The 18,782-nt window shown below is 38.4% G+C and overlaps 2 long non-coding RNA genes and 1 other non-coding gene across 3 annotated transcripts; 1 reads left to right on the top strand and 2 right to left on the bottom strand.

The window, feature by feature from the left end:
- Positions 1 to 657: 657 nt before the first annotated feature.
- LOC134202882 (uncharacterized) lies at positions 658 to 2,547 on the bottom strand. Its single transcript, XR_009977369.1, has 5 exons — positions 2,463 to 2,547; positions 2,101 to 2,373; positions 1,526 to 1,828; positions 1,048 to 1,471; positions 658 to 985 (listed from the first exon to the last, which is right to left on the bottom strand). It is a non-coding gene; the product is annotated as an uncharacterized LOC134202882 (long non-coding RNA).
- Positions 2,548 to 2,753: 206 nt separating this feature from the next.
- On the bottom strand, positions 2,754 to 3,704 carry LOC134202883 (uncharacterized). The gene is made up of 3 exons (XR_009977370.1): positions 3,610 to 3,704; positions 3,192 to 3,506; positions 2,754 to 3,127 (listed from the first exon to the last, which is right to left on the bottom strand). It is a non-coding gene; the product is annotated as an uncharacterized LOC134202883 (long non-coding RNA).
- Positions 3,705 to 17,946: 14,242 nt separating this feature from the next.
- On the top strand, positions 17,947 to 18,018 carry Trnah-gug (transfer RNA histidin (anticodon GUG)). Its single transcript has one exon. It is a non-coding gene; the product is annotated as a tRNA-His (tRNA).
- The last annotated feature ends 764 nt before the right edge of the window (positions 18,019 to 18,782 follow it).

Here is an 18,782-nt window from a genome sequence, read left to right as displayed (position 1 = left end):
CATTGCTTCGGAAACGTAGACATCTGATGCAATTTGAGCAATACAAAGGCTAATCACAGATGCCGCCGGTATTGCAGCTTTTTTTCCGGATGTAACGGCTAGAAGTCGGCTTTTTCAACCTGCTGTTTGGTCATCGTTTCTTCACGGAATTAATATTCCTTGAACTTGTTCTTAGTTTTGTAATCCGAATGGTTTTCATTGTGTCCCATAATCGATAGAAAAGAAACGAGCCGGTTTTGATAAGTTTTAGGAGCTTCAGAAACGGATATTGCTGCAGTACACTCACGTAAAAAAAACTTATTAGTTTACCTTATGAAAATTAGCCACAAGGAATCGGTTTGAAAAACATAAGGTAGCTTTATGAACCAGCATGAACTTTGGATGAACCAGGTCTATAACAAATAAAGGTTCCCCAAATACACGCGATGCGACAGCCGCGACGCGATTCTATCGCTTGGCGACGTTGATATGGAAGTGTAAATAGAACATTGCTTGCAGCGACCCAACGATAGAATCGCGGCTACTAGTTGTCGCCGTCGCGGCAGTGAAATTGCTTAGGTCTGGGGGAGCCTTAACGTATATGTTTATCTTATGTTTACTTTACTAATTTCATTAAGCAACCTTATGAATTTTCATAAGTTTGTTTTAAGAAATTCTTACAATATTAATATAAATTTTAATTCATGATTTATCTCAGTAAAGAAATAATGTTATTTCAGCCAATAATTATCGTTACAGTATAGGTTCTCAATTTTATTATCATTTGCAAAATACATGCAATACTAATACATTTTAGTGCCCTGATGCAATATAACTGATTATTGATTTAAAATAGCATACAAAACTTTCTAGGTATTCAAGATTCAAGCGCATAGCAAGCAAATCTGTGAAAGTATGTTGTCTAGCAGGCTAACCGTCACTGACAGTATCGACTGAGAAATCCGGTCATCCACCTTCAATTCCTCCACGACAGGTGGACCAGGTGCTAAAAATATATTTGGGATTCATGAATTGCATTGTCTTGATAATAACTTCGAGAATACTCACTAGATGTTTGATTCAGTAGTGGGAAGTGGGAAGTGTGGATTTTGCCATCGTTCTAGATGCACGACAAAAATCAGTAAAATCGTGTTCTTCATCCTTGTCAATGGTTGGCAACTTCCATTGATCAGTGTTGACTAGTAGAACCGGTACCGATACTACCGCCTTTAGAGCTATGGTGATATGTTCTTTACCTAATTTCATTTCCGATAATTTATTCTGAGACGTAGTTAGATCATTCAGTTCACGATCGACGTTATTTGCCAGGTACCTAGTTGCTTTTCCAAAATCCTGCTGTTGGTGCTTCATGTTGACTGCTTGTTGGGTGGTTCTCCAATCTAGCGATTTTTTGCTTTATTTTCGAAATAATCGGCATTTGATTATTGGAAGCGCCTTCACATCGTAAATTATTCTGCATGACATGTAATTGCTAAAATTAGGAAATGCGTAACTAACAACAAATTTTAGCAAACTAAATACTCACTAAATACTTCAGCAACTGATTCAACAATAAAAGGGTTTCCGGTGGCAATGGTTGATTGAGGATCTGACGATTCAAATATCCCGCTTGGACAGCCATTTGGATCTGCTGAACCAACACGTATCCAAAACACCAGCAGTACCTCAACCCACTTCGCTATTTGGACCTCCCTCACTGAACGGATCAAGACTCGATGGAGGAGCCTGATTGAGATAGTTTTGCAATGGTTTCCTAAGAAGGTTCAAACCAGCCAGATGTGAATTGCCACCGTGTCGCTTGCATGTTGTTGTTCGGTTCATTTTGGTTCTATGTAACAATTGATATAGAATTAATTTATTTATCTTATATGTGTATACATATTTTATTGTTGGTGTAAAATGTAAGACATGAGTTATTCTTCTTAACGGTCAGTTAACAGTGAAACACTGGAGAAGGCCATATAGGTACTATACTGTTCCTGTCGAAATATGAATCTTTAGAGTCATCAAATGCTGGAATTTATTGGAATACATATAAGCCATTCCACCAAACATGTTTTAAAAGTTTAAAAAAAAGTATAGTAAAAGGTACAAACTAACATTGGTCACCCGAATGAGCTTGACACTATCAAGTTAATTACATCAAAGCACCGCGGCTATGATGGCCACCAGTCGGACAGCACTCTCGAATACAGAAGACAGGCATGCTCTCACAATGCGCTTTCTTACCACTGCCACCAAAAAGGCAAAGAATCCGACAGGCGTTTCTATATTCTCAGAAGTGAAACATTCGATCAGCAGAAGTGTGCGTAATCGTCACAACTTCTTCTTCGCGTCCGTGTGAGGCAAATAATGGATTGTTGACAATAAACTCTGTAAAACAATTTTACAAAATTCAATACACGCTTTAATTGTGGGTGGGCTAATACCATAGGGTGAATCAAGTTGTGCACCATACTGACCGGTTATTGAATACCTTGGAGGTTGATTGTTTATCCCCAGGTTTATCCGCCTTCTCCTTCTTAACATCGGCGATTACGATTCGATAGTAATAACGTCATCATCCTTACTGTTCAAAATGCGCTATCCGCAGCCTTCAGTAAATGCACACTCGACTCTGGTTCCATGAGGGCAAAATTCTAGCAGTTATTATAATACCTTGTGGTTTGCACTTTTTGCCAGCAACCGTTCCTTTGCAGTTTTGTCAAGTTCCAAAATTCGCTCAACGATATGCGTGTTTACTTCTCCGGGTAGATATTTAGCAGCAAATTATGAGATATGATTTCAGAAGAACTGCCATTAGACTTTTGAGGTTTCTTCCGTGATTCGTTTTTCACCAAACCGAATTCTCCGAGCCCGAATCCATGTGTTTTTTTTATCGTTTTCCGCTTGCTTAATTCTCGTTCAGATAATCATATTCGTCCGTAATGGCTCAGTAGGTCCTCTGACGCTGATGCTAACTTTCTTGATGTTGATCAAATTCAGCTCAAACAGTTGCTGTATAGCCAATACAGATTAGACTTGTTCGGAGCAAATCTTTGAATGATTTTCCTCCTGCTGTGCAATTCTTGATGAATTGGACAGCAAAATACTTTTCGATGGTCTTTTCTTTTTTCCGGATCGATATCTGGAGGTAAGTGTGGAAGACTTAAAGTCTTATTCAGTCACAGAAAATTGAATATTGAACTCACCTTGTTCCAGAAATAGCCGTCAAAATAATCTTGCTTTTGTCATCTGTTATTGAAACACCAGCAACGATCAAGCATTCCAAACTTCTTTCAGGGCTGCTTCCACCAAGCATTCCGGCATCTATTTCTCGAGTAAATACTATCAGTTCAGGGTACACACGACCGTTTCATGTAAATATGTAACTCATATTCTGTTGATGCGGGTAAGCTGGCGTTCTGCTGCTAGTGATAAGGTAACGGAATTGTTTCATGGGATTAGCAAGCAACAATTTAGCAGCTTGCCATATGTGGATTTTTCCCCTGACCGTTGCATATTAGCTGAAAAACCGCAACTATGGTTATTGAAAAGTAGATTTTAAGTCTAAACAATCAGCGAACAACAGCTAAATTCTATTCCAACATTTCTTGATTAGATTCTTACCTGTATCTGATGCCATGAAGTCGTCTAAAACCGCGGCAATGCATTGATTATTGTTAATTTTATTTAATGTTTGTTTTTTTATTTACGGTATTTACCACCGGTTTATGCAAACGTTTGTGCAAATAAAATACAGCGGAAGAAAACAACCGAACACTTCTGAAGTAACGTGACATCATCCGTTGAGGAATGTAAACAAAACTTTGACAGTAGAAAAGTCTACACTGAACAAAACACTCTCTCGCAAATTTACCACAATTTGAGTAAAATACACTAGCGCCTCTGGCGGAGCTGGTCTCGTCAGCTCTTCTGGGTTGCATGAATTTTTAATCGGTTCTTCGGGACAATCACGTCCCGGTTATTAGTTCCTGCCAAAAGTGCGAAAATTTTAGCTCACTTTTTTGGTACTTATTCTCAACCAATTCACTTACAACAAGTTCCACTCGACGCGGAATCCTGCCGTATTGTTTTATATTGAAGATTGGACTATGGGCACAGAAATTATGGCCAAAATACTTTGTGTTTTAAAAAAGGCGCGTAGAAAAGCCTAGCTCACTTTTAATGCATATACCCTTGATCGATACAACAAATTGCATTGGACGCGGAATCCTGTTCTATTATTTTCTATTGAAAATTGGCCAGATTGGACTATTACCTTAGAAATTGGCCATAATTTTTGCCTTTCTTGTGCAACAAAGTTGTACCGAAAGGCTATAATTTCTCTCCGAAAACGATCTATCGGATGCTTCCACACTGATACGCTTCCCTCCCTCTTCATACGGGAGTTTGGCAGAAGGACGGTCATGAGATTTATATCATAACAAATATTGCTCTCCGCTCGATGGGAATGACATTTTCGTTTTCTTTTTGTGTAGTCGGAGCTTCAGTTTAACAAACATCCAAAAGTAATATCCTCAAAATATATGACTGGGTAAAATAAAACATGGGTATGTACGTCAAAAAGATTAGAAAAGGAAAAAAAATGTCGAAATTCTTATTAGCATATTGAAGATCAAGTTGAAAACCGAACCGAGGTCTCGCGACAATCGCATTTTCTCGCATTTCCGGATGTTGCAACTGCATCGCGAGTAGTGCGCATCTGTGCCATAATCGTGCACCACTCGCGATGCAGTTGCGACATTCGGGAATGGGACAAAATATGTGCACATTTTACGAAGGTCGAGAAAGGCACTATCACCGCTAGGTGGATTAATCTGGGTTTTAACTTATGTTTTTGTACATTAAAGGGTTATTTCTACATACTATTCATATATATGTGTGTAAGCAAACGTATCATGAAAAAACATTTGTATCTAGTAAATGTATTCATGAAAAAATTTTACTATGTAACATAGTCTCTCACCTATGTAACTACGTAACTATAATTTTGATGTTTTCGCATTTTTATGGACCATACTGTATATAAGATGATGGAGGGATCTCGGCAAGTGCCGTTTTAGAAGTGTCCGGCAGTGGTGTAGCCAGGGGGGTGGTTATGGGCATAAAACCCCCCCCAGAGACAAAATTTTCAGAAGAATTTTTTTTCGAAAACCCCAGACCAATTTTCTGGCTACGCCACTGGTGTCCGGTATTGGGAGGTGTCCGGTATTGGGAGGTGTCCGGTATTGGGAGGTGTCCGGCGCTGGGGAATCTCCCCTATATGTTAAAATAAGTTTCACCACCATTGGACATTTTGGAAATAATCAGGCAATTGCTAATTTAGTTTAAAAAAAAAACTACAAAAGAAACAATAATAACAGGCAAATTTTACTTAACAAACTGTTGTCACTCTTGTATTCCATGAATCTTGGTCGGAGAACATCACCTCGATCGCACCAGGTTTCAATAATCTTCGCTACCCTCCAGATTGGTAGGCACTATCCGCATTCTCTCCAAAACTCACAGCCAGTCTATATAGCCCAGCATAACAATTGGCTTGACAATTCTTTTAAAGCACAAAACATTTCCCTGGTCGTTTTAGAACTCACACTCGCACAGGCCAAACTTTCACAGTACACTTTTTGGCTACAGAAAATATCGGATGCGAAAAAAATCTTCTCTGCAAAAATTTGACGCAACCGACCACGGGCAATGATTGCTGCGATCCCAAAATGTCAAAATACAAAAGGTCGAAGGAACAAACAGTCGAAAGGAAAAACGTCCAACGATACAAAAGGTCGAAAGAAGAGAACGTCAAACGGGGCAAAAGGTCAGAAGAACCAAAAAATCAAAAAGAACAAAAGGTCGAAAAAGAAACGGAGAGAATCAATTTCGCACCTGAGTTTTCCTGCACGAGGAAGGGTCGTTTGGCAGAAACCAGGGATTGAATCATAAAGAGAAAGAGCAAGTCTCTCACTTATCATCTCTGTATACATATACGATATGTAGCATACCGCGAGAAACTTTTTTCGCAAGCTGTCATGATAGAGAACTAATTCGAGATTTTATACCCCATTATAAATTCCTGTTTTAAAGCTCCAAATGTGGGGAGCACTGGCTCTGATGATGCATTTCAACTTGATCTACACAGCTGTGCAGTAACCAACACTAGAGGAGCTAAAACAAAGCGAGAATCATCACTTTTTTGTGGGGGCTGCCTATCCGATTCTATTTTTTCGCACTTGTATACAAGTTTGATAGATTTGTTATCATGGCTTGTTATGATTTGGAACAGTTTTTGCCTCTCTTTTATCGTTGTTCGTTATCTATTGAGAGTGATTTCTACAAATCCTGGCCGAAACCCATTCGGCTGAAAGCCATTTGGCCGAATGCCAAGTCGAGTCATGGTACGAGATTCTGAAGACGACCTCACTGTTGAGGTCGAAATACGTATCTGTCAAAGTACAATCAAGTGGTGGAATCAAATATGAAGGTACAAACTCGTATTATGACAAGTAGGCCGAAAGTTGTTTGGCCAAATATACCATTTGGCCGAATAGGCCGAAAGTCATTTGGCCGAAAGGATCATTTAACCGAAAGGGTCATTAGGCCAAAAAGGTTATTTGGCCGAAAGGGTCATTAGTGAGAAATTAAGAGTAAGAAGAGAGCCGTCTCAATTCTCATTCCTGATTAACGGTGTTATCGTGTCACATGAATATGGTTCACTGATCAAAACATGTTTCGTTATGAGATATTTTCTGCCACTTGGTGTTATAACCACGATTGGTACATCTAACTACTAGTGCCACAACTGGTGCTATAACCACCGATAAACCGACGTGCCTTCCCATGTACAGTTCTTCAAAACTCGTGGCAATTTATTCCACTAACTCCATCTGTGCGATGATTTACACAACAGCTCTCACATGTGTGTGGGCAAATTAGAGCATGCACTCTTCGTAGAATTTTATCAGCTATCGAATATCAATCAATATTCGGGTTTGCATTCTAAATGAGAATGTTTATCATATAGATCAATATTTTCATGCTAGAATTATTTTTTTAGCTTTAATGCATTCTGTAGTGATGATGGTATAGGATTTTTACTGTCGATTTTAGCATTGCGAAGAGATTTTTAATTTTATTTTTATTTTAATTAACATCGCTGTGTAGATTACTCAAAGCGTGCATATGATGTTTACACCGAACAACTGGTCGATTCTCGCGCACTTTCCTTTCTCTCTTTCTTGATTTTCTTTGTGAAATGATCGCTTATGTCAGCAGTGCCTCTCGTTAAGTAGATGTCATATCATCATTTCCTTCCCTTCCTTAGTAACAGAGAAGATGGGTGTGGCCGGCAATGGTAGCTTTCATGCTTTATCATTTTTGACCCCCAATTGGGTTGCTATTAAATCCCAAATAGTATTCCATAAGCAGTTGGGGTAAGAAAGTTAAAGAAAATACATGACAGCTATCAGTATGCAATCTACGAAATACTCTGTTACAACGCAACGCAACGCAACGCAATGATCGCTTATGTCAGCAGTGACAGAACGAGTTACTACACTGCAAGTAAAACGGCGTTCAATTTTTTTGCCAATTTCGGAATTAGACAGGCCCGTCGGTTTGTCGGTGCTATAACCACGACTGGTCCATCTACCCTATGTGATTGATTATATAGGCTATCCCCTTATCATGGCATAATACAGAAGTGCCACAGTCAGTACAAAAAAATCCAACCTTCTTACCAAAAATCAACAATTAAATTTTTATAATTTCTTCGGGCAAGTATCACGATTAGTGTTAAGCTTCTGCTACAAACAAGTGAATAATTTCCAAAGGAAAGTTTCATAAGCATCCCATCAATATTTCCGGGTGGCTTCTATGCGGAAAAGTGCTTAAAAACTTTTTTTAGATTACGCTTTGAGAAAAAGTGAAGTGCAGTGGTATTCGTGGAGGGATATTGAATTGGCACGTAACTGCTAATTTATCCCACACTTTAAGCCACAGTACATTCTTTATTCTTTGTTTATTTTGTATCCAACTGACCTACACTGGTCTTATTGAACCTATTAAAATTAAATCTTCTTCTTCTATATACATAAAAATGAATTTCTGTCTCGAAAACTACTGAACCGATCGGCGTGAAAATTTGTATGCAGAGGTTTTATGGCCGGGAAGGTTCTTAAGACGGTTCAAGACCCTCCCCTCTTTGGAAAGGGGCTCCCATACAAATTAAACAGAAATTTCGGCATATCCTGACATCTAAACATAAAATAAATCAATTTTAGGCGAAACGAAGTTCGTCAGGTCTGCTAGTTAACAATAAACATCAAGTTTAATCGAAACAGGCTACATTAAATTACGCTACAATTCTTCATCATCAAAATCAACAGATAAAAACAACATGACTAACAACATTTTTAGCATAGTAAACAATTTACAAATACTCTAAGCAAGATCGTTCGGTTAGTAGATAAATTACAGCATATCAATTGACATTTTTAACGGTTAGTTTCCATGTATCATTCATTCGATTCACAAACTCACGATACTTTATTGTCTTAGGCCATGTCGATGCAACCAACCAAGGCTTCAAGTCTAAACTCAATACCACTTTAAACGACACGTATTCCCATGTACTAATGGTAGCGGGCTTGGTAGTCATATGGCTACTACTTCTGCCTCATACGCAGGAGGTCATGGGTTTAATCCCAGGTCCATTCCATTCTCCTACTTTGTATCTTTCTCTATATTTCTCATGTTCTAGCAATCGCTAGAACTGAAAATCGATTCCATACCGTTTCCATTACTATACCTACTTCAATTTGAGTATTCTAACAGTAATCTGCTAGAATTGGAAATGAACTATAGAGCTCGTTTCCTACATCCAATTAGAAATTCCATCAGTTGCTTTCTCCTATCTATCACATTGGCAGCTCGTTAACCAAGACGGACCTCTGCCTCTCGAACCTAACCCAAAAATTCCAACAAATTCCGCATGAACTCGTGGCAAGTGCAGAGGTATATTCGGCTTGCAGTGGGCGAGTGATTGCATCATAATTTCCTCCCCCTTCCCTACATTGACTTGCATTCTGACGTGGCAGGCGCCAGTATGACCTAACAAATGAGATCACCAGTACTTGTACATTGAAGATGTGTGCTAGTCCCAAGCAAACATCTTTTGGTTCCCTGTGCAAGAACAGCTGATCTGGTCATAATGGAGTAGCAACTACGAGCAGTCAATCAAGCTCAAGCTCAAGCTCACGTATTCCCATGTACTAGTTTTTCGGTTTCTAGGTACAAGTTACATTACTAGGTACGCTACATCACGACATTGCACACTGGTTCAAAGGCCCCCAAAACGTGCGTTTTTTTAGTTTTCGACCTGAAAACTACATTTTAGAGTAATGGTGTCTTCAGAAGAGTTGAACGATATTTCTTAGGCTTTCTTTTGATAAGAAAACATCTTAACTTAATTTAAAGGGCAGTATGAAATAAAAAAAGGCAGATGTACATGTTTGTCTAGAAGACTACTTTGATCTATCTTGAAACCTGTCAACTTTGAGGAATCTTTAGAAAAATATTCAATTTTGACATCAACACACCATGAAAAGCCGCAAGAAGCGGCAAGCCAAACAGCCACCATCTGAAAGATTTGGTTTTAAGCTACCGAATGCACAATGTTTTTATTAATTCAGCCGTGTTCCACTGTTATTTGAATCAACTTAAAATAGTCCCTAATGAACGGAACGGATACGGATAGAATAGCGTGTGAATGCGTTTGATAACGAAATTGAACATGGAATACAATAAATAAATATTCTCGGGTACTTATTCAAAAGGACGTACGTGATTTTGTAAATGAAGATTCAAACGTCGATTTATCCAATCTGATGACACTTCCACGCAAACCCTCTTGACTTTTCGTCTACTGTATAATAAACACAATATTTCTATTCGAAATTTATATAGTATAAGAAAAGTCCAACCCCGTACTGCTTACGGTTTTAATTAAATACGTCTCTCACGGTATGCTATCTATCGAGAGTGTATACTAGGTGGCTCAAAACACTTTTCAAATTTTGATGGGCCGCCCTCTTATTCAATTCTATTTGATGCCCTGATGCACTGGACAAAATTTCAGCCAAATCTGTCAACGTTTGGCCGTGCTAAACTCGTTGAAATTTATATGCAAAAATTTATGCAAAATCATTCAACTACAGTGAATTGCAGTTGGACGGCACAACTTACGATGAAGAACTCATTCAGAGCTTCAAGATTTAATACAGAATGTTATGCAGAAAACCACGAGAAGATTAGAGTTTGCCCGGTAAGTTATTAGCATTTCTCTGAAGTGGGGTTTGAGCAAATTTCGTTTCTTTTGCCTTTGAAAAGAAATAATTTCACCCCTACAACACTCCAGTAAAATGCTAATATCTTCGCCTAAAAACACTAATCTTCTCGCGGTTTTCAGCATAACATTCTGTAATTAATTCTACAAGAACTGAATGAGTATTATGGTTCTTCAACGTAAATTATGCCGTCCAACTGCAATTTACTGTTTGTGGATTTTTGTGCATACATTTTTCCATATAAACTTCCAACGAGTTTAGCACCGCCCAAACGTTGACCGATTTGGCTGAAATTTTGTCCAGCGCATCAGGGCATCAAATAGAACCGAATAAAAGGGCGGCCCATCAAAAAATTTGAAAAAAGTTTTTCCCATTTTCTCATGCAGCTAAGCTAAGCTAAAGCTAAGCTTAAGATAGATAATAAAACATGATATTAACTTGTTTGAAATAAGAGTAAAAATAGCAAGCGAAAATAATAAAAATTTGCACCGAAATATCATAAAAATATCAGGTTTTGCCATTAACAAGAACTTATCAATATCTTGAGCTATTGGTTTGTTCTTGTTAATAGCAAAATCTGATATTTTTATGATATTTCGGTGCATTTTTTTTTTGTTATTTTCGCTTGTTATTTTTACTCTTATTTCAAACAAGTTAATATCATGTTTTGTTATCAATATCTCGGATTCTACCCGGGTTCGGAGGCATCATAATAGACCGTTTTCAAAAGATTATAAACTATGTCAATATGGGCGAGCAGCTAAGCTAAAGCTAAGCTAAAGCTAAGCTAAAGCTAAGCTAAAGCTAAGCTAAAGCTAAGCTAAAGCTAAGCTAAAGCTAAGCTAAAGCTAAGCTAAAGCTAAGCTAAAGCTAAGCTAAAGCTAGCTAAAGCTAAGCTAAAGCTAAGCTAAAGCTAAGCTAAAGCTAAGCTAAAGCTAAGCTAAAGCTAAGCTAAAGCTAAGCTAAAGCTAAGCTAAAGCTAAGCTAAAGCTAAGCTAAAGCTAAGCTAAAGCTAAGCCAAAGCTAAGCTAAAGCTAAGCTAAAGCTAAGCTAAAGCTAAGCTAAAGCTAAGCTAAAGCTAAGCTAAAGCTAAGCTAAAGCTAAGCTAAAGCTAAGCTAAAGCTAAGCTAAAGCTAAGCTAAAGCTAAGCTAAAGCTAAGCTAAAGCTAAGCTAAAGCTAACCTAAAGCTAAGCTAAAGCTAAGCTGTCAACATTTTTATTGTTTTTTTTTTAATTTCCTGCGGATGTTCTTCTTAATTTTTGCAGAAAAATCTCACTCACTCAGAATTTGCTGAGCATGAGCATGAGCATGAGATGACCGTACAATTCGTAGTTGCTACTCCGTGATTGACCAGAACTAGCGGAATTGCACAGGGAACCAACAGATGGGACTTGGGATTAGCACTCCATCCTCAATGTGCAAGTTCTGAAAGCTCAACTTTCAATGGGTCAATAACAGCGCCGGCCACGTCCTTACGATCATATAGGGAAGGGAAGGAATGTTAGTGTAACAACCGTTGTTTCAGAGACCGACGAATCGTCTGCATCTCTACGGTTGTTACGGGAAGGAGTATTGAAAGTAGAGAGAGGAAGTGTCATTACTTAGATCAGGATTCACCTTGGTAAGTGATGTAATCCAAGTAACTAGCATGTTAATGTTGACGCGAGAACAAAGTATATTTCAGTTACGACGTATTTTGTTGTGTTTTTGTTCACCCATCGAAAGGGTAAACAACCAATCGCTCCGGTAGAGCTATTGTTAATTTATCTTTTAACTGTCCGCGATAATCAGCTATCGTGATTGTATTATTTTCATCTAACGTGAGGAAAAATATCAATATCTGCTTATTACAGCAAAGTGCGTGGGAGTGTACTGAATCTCAAGAGACGATTCATCCTGAAATAAAGATCTGTGACAAAACTGGCATCCGGTTTGCATCGTTAACGGCTGTCTAACAACCGAAAAACGTGAATTGTTTACTTGTATATCCCTCGCGAGGACAAACAATCTACCGCTCAAAGTGAGCAATTGTTCATTTGAATTTTTGGTGAAGTACCTACGTCGTCATTTCTCCAACGCGAGGAATGTAGAAAAAGAATTGGCCAGAGATTTTAGAAAGGATTTGGATAAATTAAACATCCTACAACATATAAATGACCTATTAGTTGTAAAGTTGTTTTGCAGTTGCAAAACCGACATTTATTTTCAAAGAAATTCATTTCTCATTTCAACGCTTACTGTAAAGAGACAAAAATGTAAACTCTCTCTAGAAAATTTTATCGGGATTTTTTTGTGGAATGTCTTCACTAGCGGAAGACACCAGACGTGTTTTGTATGTTTTATCTTACAATCATGTACAATGACCCATATAAATCATTACAACTGGGCATATGAGAAATTGCTAGATTCCTCTACACTTCATCTGACATCTGGCTGAGAAAATGTGACAACTTTTTCAAATACATAATTGAGAAACGACCACCCTACAGATTGAACACCATTAAATAGGCGCCCCAACATTTTCACAATATGTAAATATACAATATTTCAGGACAGGACTATGAAAAATATATCGAAGAAAATGTACTCGAGTTTTCTTCAACCCTCTTATTTTGTATGGACAAGAATCTCATTGATACATGAAATGAGAAACTAACAAATTTCGTATATTAGTAATTATAAACACATGCTCAAAACAGCAGTTCCGTTTTTAGTTTTTCCCCGTAAAAAAATATCCCCCGTTAAGCATTCCCTTGATAATTCTGATGACGATCCAAGAGTGACGCAAAGGCAAACTATGTTTATATGGTAATCAGCGCCGTAGCGTGAGGTTGGCCAAGTTGGCCCCCGCCAAGGGCGCCAGGACATAGGGGGCGCCAAAATCCAGATTTGTGGGAAATGATGAAAAATTTCATCAAGCTTTTTTACGTGCTCGGATACCACTTGAATTGAACAGGATATACAATTGAGAAAAAGAATGGAACAAGTGAGGAATTCAATACGCCAAAGACGAAGCACAGAGTAGACTGTAAAAAACCGCGTATGATTTTTCTTCGATGCTGATGTTCACATAGGTGCCATTCTTGACAATGTTTTACTTCTGTAATGGAACGAACAAACATTTTCTTGGGAGAAAATACCGAGAGGAAGACATATGAATGGAAAACGACAGACATTTAACTGGAAAACAAGAGGAGGATATTCGTGATGGGGTATGGTAGACAAGAGGATGGGCGAACTATGATTGCATTCTTACATCAGAATCCCTCAAAAATTGGTTATCAAGGGACATGTAATAGATATCAAGCCCCGCCATCACTTCGCTAATCCCAACAAACAATTTAAGTTGAATAAGCTAATTTTTCCAAGACTGAATAAGCGCTTCACCCGCTTTCAAGTTTGTTAGGAGATTTCCCAAGCAACCAGAAGTTCGGATAAGAAGGGCTATTTTGGCTTAATCAGTTCTCATTTTAAGTAATTTTTAGTATAGTGGGAGCGTAAAAGTAAACTTTAAAGTTCCGTTAAGGATGCTTGGAACTTGATGTGAACCAATTAGTTCGGTTAAGAGTAAATTTAAGTAAAATCTGAACTTCTGGTTGCTTGGGCTTGGTTGTTTTCCTCTGACCCGCAGATATTCCTTTAACGCAGATCTGGGGCCACGATGTTCCTTGCACGCCCACACGACGTAAACAATATCCTGATATTCCTCGCTGCAAACAGATTGTCTTCCGAGAGCCTCACTCTGAAAAGATGTGCATTTAGAGTGTAGTGATTGGACAGTAGACGACACAAGGTTCGAATGAAGTCTCGTCCCTTATTCAATTTTTTGAACCATTGACGCTTCGACATCTACGGGCGAATCAAATACAGTCAACTACACAACTCCCATTTTTTTTTATTTCTGTTGGTTTTGTTTCAAGCTGGGAGCTCCGGATAGAGTCGAAACGAGTGTCAAAGAATCTCCAAAGTAAGCTGTCAAAAAGTATCCATCGCATCGAGAGAGGTTTTGTGCATTTTGAGCGTAGACGAGAGAGTACACGTATAAATCAACTCATACTAAATATAGCTCATTTTCAACTAATTTTAATTTACTGGCGTCATTTTAAATATATCGACGGATTCAACAAAACTGGAGGGTATGAATTAATTTAACATTCGACACGTTAATATATTCGATGCGGTAAATTGACGAAATCTTTGTAATTTAATTTTATAAAGATAATAAGAATTTGATAAAGATAATAATTCAATGCGAGAAAATCGTAACAGTACAGTGAACACTGGGAGGAAATTTGCGAGTTTCAAGCAAAATATCTTGAAAATTTGATTCGATCCAGTCCGCAGCTCCCAGGTTTCAAGATTCCTGAAGCTAGTTCAAGGTTTTCCTGTCGAACTAATAGAAAAAAATCATCGAAGGTTATTTTCTGGTCGTAAACATCATCGTACCAGCGCTCACCTTATCCAAAAGGCCCAGTCCGCTCTCTCATTTTCCGGGATCGAGCAATGAGAAGAGACCCAGACCAATTGATTTTAAAAGTATCCCAGCTCTTATCATGCTTTTTGTTTTGAACATGCCAAGACAGTAAGGGGCGCCTAATAACGATTTCGCCAAGGACGCTGGGAGTCCACGCTACGGCGCGGCGCTGATGGTAATCCATGCCGGAAAAACCAAAAACTACCGTGAGCCCCCAACCCCACACTACCAATTCATGATGAATTCTAATGTACATTCCCAACACTCACCTTCAGCATCTATACAAATAAAACCACCGGACAACTAACTCATCGTGCGTTGATTCTGATAGTAAATCAGTTCACGCTAATTGCACCAAATTATCTATTTATCTCATATAAACAATGCCAATTATATCGCTAAATCAACTCAAAAGTAATAGTAATGGGTCATCCGCATGCTCCGCCCGTAGACACGGTAGCCAGGACTGCGTGCACAACCGAATCCAACACGATCTTGTAATCGTATGAAGATTTAAGGTTCACATAATCCTAAATTCCTCCCACACAAACCACTATACAAACAGAATTCGCCACAATTCTTCATCAATTTGGTCAAAATACTGCCAAAATGTAAGAAAAAAAAAAAATGCCGGCAGAAGACATACGGAAGCTAGAACCCTCAAACCTTCTATAAAATTGAACGATCCTAATGTTCAATTATCTTAATCAAACTGACTGCCACATACTATCACAACAGCTCATGTAAAAATGGGTCTATGTGAGAAATAATAAAAACGACTTACCGAACGGGTCCTTCGCAATTGGTTACCTTTAAAGCTTCCAATACCTCAAATTCAAATCCATCGATGGGCATTTTATCCCACCAAAGCTACCCGATGGATTCGCTGGACAACATATTTGAGTGAATGGGACACGAATTGAGATGTTTTTGGTTTGGCCCTGTTTCTCACATGTCCGGGAGTCTTCCGGTTTTGGTTTTGGGCGTCTATTCCAAAAAAAAAAAACTTGAAAAACATCGTAATTTTTGTTTGAAAATTTTCACCCTTAACCGATTAGCTCGCGATAGAGATGGGCGTTAAGATCCGGAACCGTTCAAATGATCCGGATCTTTGATGTGAACGAATGATTCGTAGCTCACTTTTTAAAAGATCCGGTTCACCAGATCAGCGAATTATCGGACGATTTGTTAGAAAATGATAAAATTTAACATTTTTTTTTGAAGTATTCCATAAATGTTATAAATGCTTGTGAGTGTGAGAAGGATGATATTATTGTATGTACGGGTCAATAATGTGAACTTGAATGAAAACCATTTCCCTAATTTGCTTTCTCCTTATATTTTGTTCCCAAAATCCGATCCGTGTGGAAGATCCGGATCATTAGAACTGAATGATCCAGTTCTGATTCGTTCAACAAAGTGATCCGTTTTGTCCATCTCTAGCTCGCGACACGTTGCATTCGACGCGGAAACTTATCCCGTTGGTAGTTGGCTATTTAAAATCTTCCTGATCGCACACTTCACTATTTTTCGAGCACTTCAGCCAACCGATTTGCTTACAGCAAATGGAATTCGACGGAGAATCCTGTCTTATTGTTAACGTTTGAGTATTAGTCTAACAGTAACAATTTTGATTGATTTTGCGTTGAATTTTTTCTCTCACTCCCTCAGAATTTGCTGTAGACGAAGCCACTCTCCCGAATCAATGCTTTTTTTAAACTAACTTTAAAGGGCAAATATTGTTTTTATTGTTTCAGTAATCGTCTTATATTGCCTAACTTTTTAATTATACGATCGATTCGTATTTTAACTCAGCCGATAGAAAACTAAAGCTGGGGCGATCATCTGGATAAATGTATGTTTTGTAATCTATAAATATTATAATCTCCTCGTTCTTTGAATTACTTCTGATTCTATCGTAACGTAAGTATAGTTCTACTTTTGAAAGTTATACTAGAAGTAATGTATTTACGAGAGCATCGACGTCATGGATTTTTAAGAGGATGCTTCAAAGCCGCCCTGTGGAGACGACATCCACCGCTAGCTTAAATAGACTAAATTTTGTTTTAACAATGAGAATGATTGCCTAATAATAGTCAGCTAATCTGGAACATATATAAGTTAAGTTCGATGTAGCTAATTTAAACCAATGTTACAGAATCATGCTCATAATCCTTATCGTGACAATGGAATAAAAACCATCGAAATCAGAAAGTCTTCTGAAATAATAAAAAGATCATTTAACAATCATTAATTTGCATCAAATTAGTTTATGATGTATCCTATATTGTATCAAACCTATATTGTATCAAACATCTTATAATCAAAACTGCTAAAACCATAACCTTCCACAATACGCTCAATATATTCCACACTGCGGCATTCGTTTGTATAGTGAACAATCAATAATTGACTCTTTATCAGCAAGCTCCAAAAGTACACAACGAAACTGAAACCGTCGATGTGTGATTGTACTCCTCCGTTGTGACGAGTTTGTCGCGTACAATCATCAGGTTTGGTGAAGAACTGAACAAATGAATCAACAATTTTTGTACGATGTATGTAGTGATGTCGCGGCGAATAAACAGACACGGTCGCTTCATTCGTTCTGTTAAACGCAAAGAGTAATCGAAGCTCGTTTCTTCGTGGTAGTTTCCGTATCGGACACAACTGCTGTGAAATTAGAAAGGCTGAACAAATGAATAATGGAGGAATTGAACACTTCCCGAAGCTGCTAATTGAATTAAAATTTTGATGATGGGTTGTGCCTTAGAATGCTTCTGAAAGTTGCTGCTAAGAGTTGAAAACCTTATCATGAAGAAGTGAAAACATCTTAAACTTGGAACAATTTCATCCAAAACAATATTTTTAAATTGTACCGCAAATAATTGGCACTTTTTTGCGTAAATTCAGCGAATCCTGTGAAATCAGCAGAAGCACAATAACTATCGAAGCAATAACCCCAAGGCTTCAGTTAGCACACTGTAAAACAGTGCGTGGGAATGCTTTTGATGGTATAATTATGTACTCAATCTGATCACTGTGCTTTGAGAAATAAAAAAAATTGTTGAAATTCGATCCATTTATCCAGCGTTGCTGTTCGAACACCATCCATTCACCACACTTCGACAGCCGTGATCGTCTAGTGGTTAGGACCCTACGTTGTGGCCGTAGTAACCCAGGTTCGAATCCTGGTCACGGCAGTGTTACAAGTTCACTGTCACGGCGAAGTGATATCATTTTTTTTCACAATCCAACGGCATCGAAATAGGTAGGTCATGATTTCGAATGATTCCCGTGCAGTTTTCTATTGCCACATATCGTTAGTTCACTTGTTGAATCGCACCCGAGACAGGTCGCTTACAGATAGGCGTTTGGCAACCGGGGGGAGAACAAAAAACTCATAAGTAATCGCTAGACCGGAGCGAATCGTGAGAAAGAGAAATATGGCGGTCGGATGGTCGATGTCGTTTTAAGAAATGCCATAACTCAGATACTCGTTCTGGCGCTGGCTTTGCCGAGGCGATTGGTGGAAAAACGATTGCGGGATTTCTTCCCAGTTCACCCGGTGCAAGAAGTTCCGCTCGGATGGGATCATAGCGCTGGTGAAGGGAAAACCTTTTCTTTTGGAATTGTGGGCCATCCGAGGATTTTCCCTGGTCGTCTTCCATCGGTCGGAAGGTGTTGAGAAAAGTTTTATAGAGTTCACACAGTCGGTCGGTCTTGGTGGCTTTAAATTCGATTAGTTTTGTCGTTTGTCGGAGCAGCTCGAGGTGGGTTTGGTTTCGGCCCCCATGGAAGGGTTTAATGATTATTTATTGCGATAAGTAATGGAGTCAACCAACAAAGTTAGAAAGTCAAACTGTGGAGACAGTTAATTTATGGAAGTGTAATTCTCTTATATGTTCGATATTGTTCAAGATGTTAGATAAAACCCAACGACTTGCTCCAATTTCCTTACTACTCT

The sequence above is a fragment of the Armigeres subalbatus genome, unplaced genomic scaffold (genome assembly GCF_024139115.2).
Source record: "Armigeres subalbatus isolate Guangzhou_Male unplaced genomic scaffold, GZ_Asu_2 Contig1495, whole genome shotgun sequence".
Lineage (NCBI taxonomy): Eukaryota > Metazoa > Arthropoda > Insecta > Diptera > Culicidae > Armigeres > Armigeres subalbatus.
The sequence above is the reverse complement of the archived record's forward strand: the minus strand, read 5'-3'. Positions and strand labels throughout refer to the sequence as shown.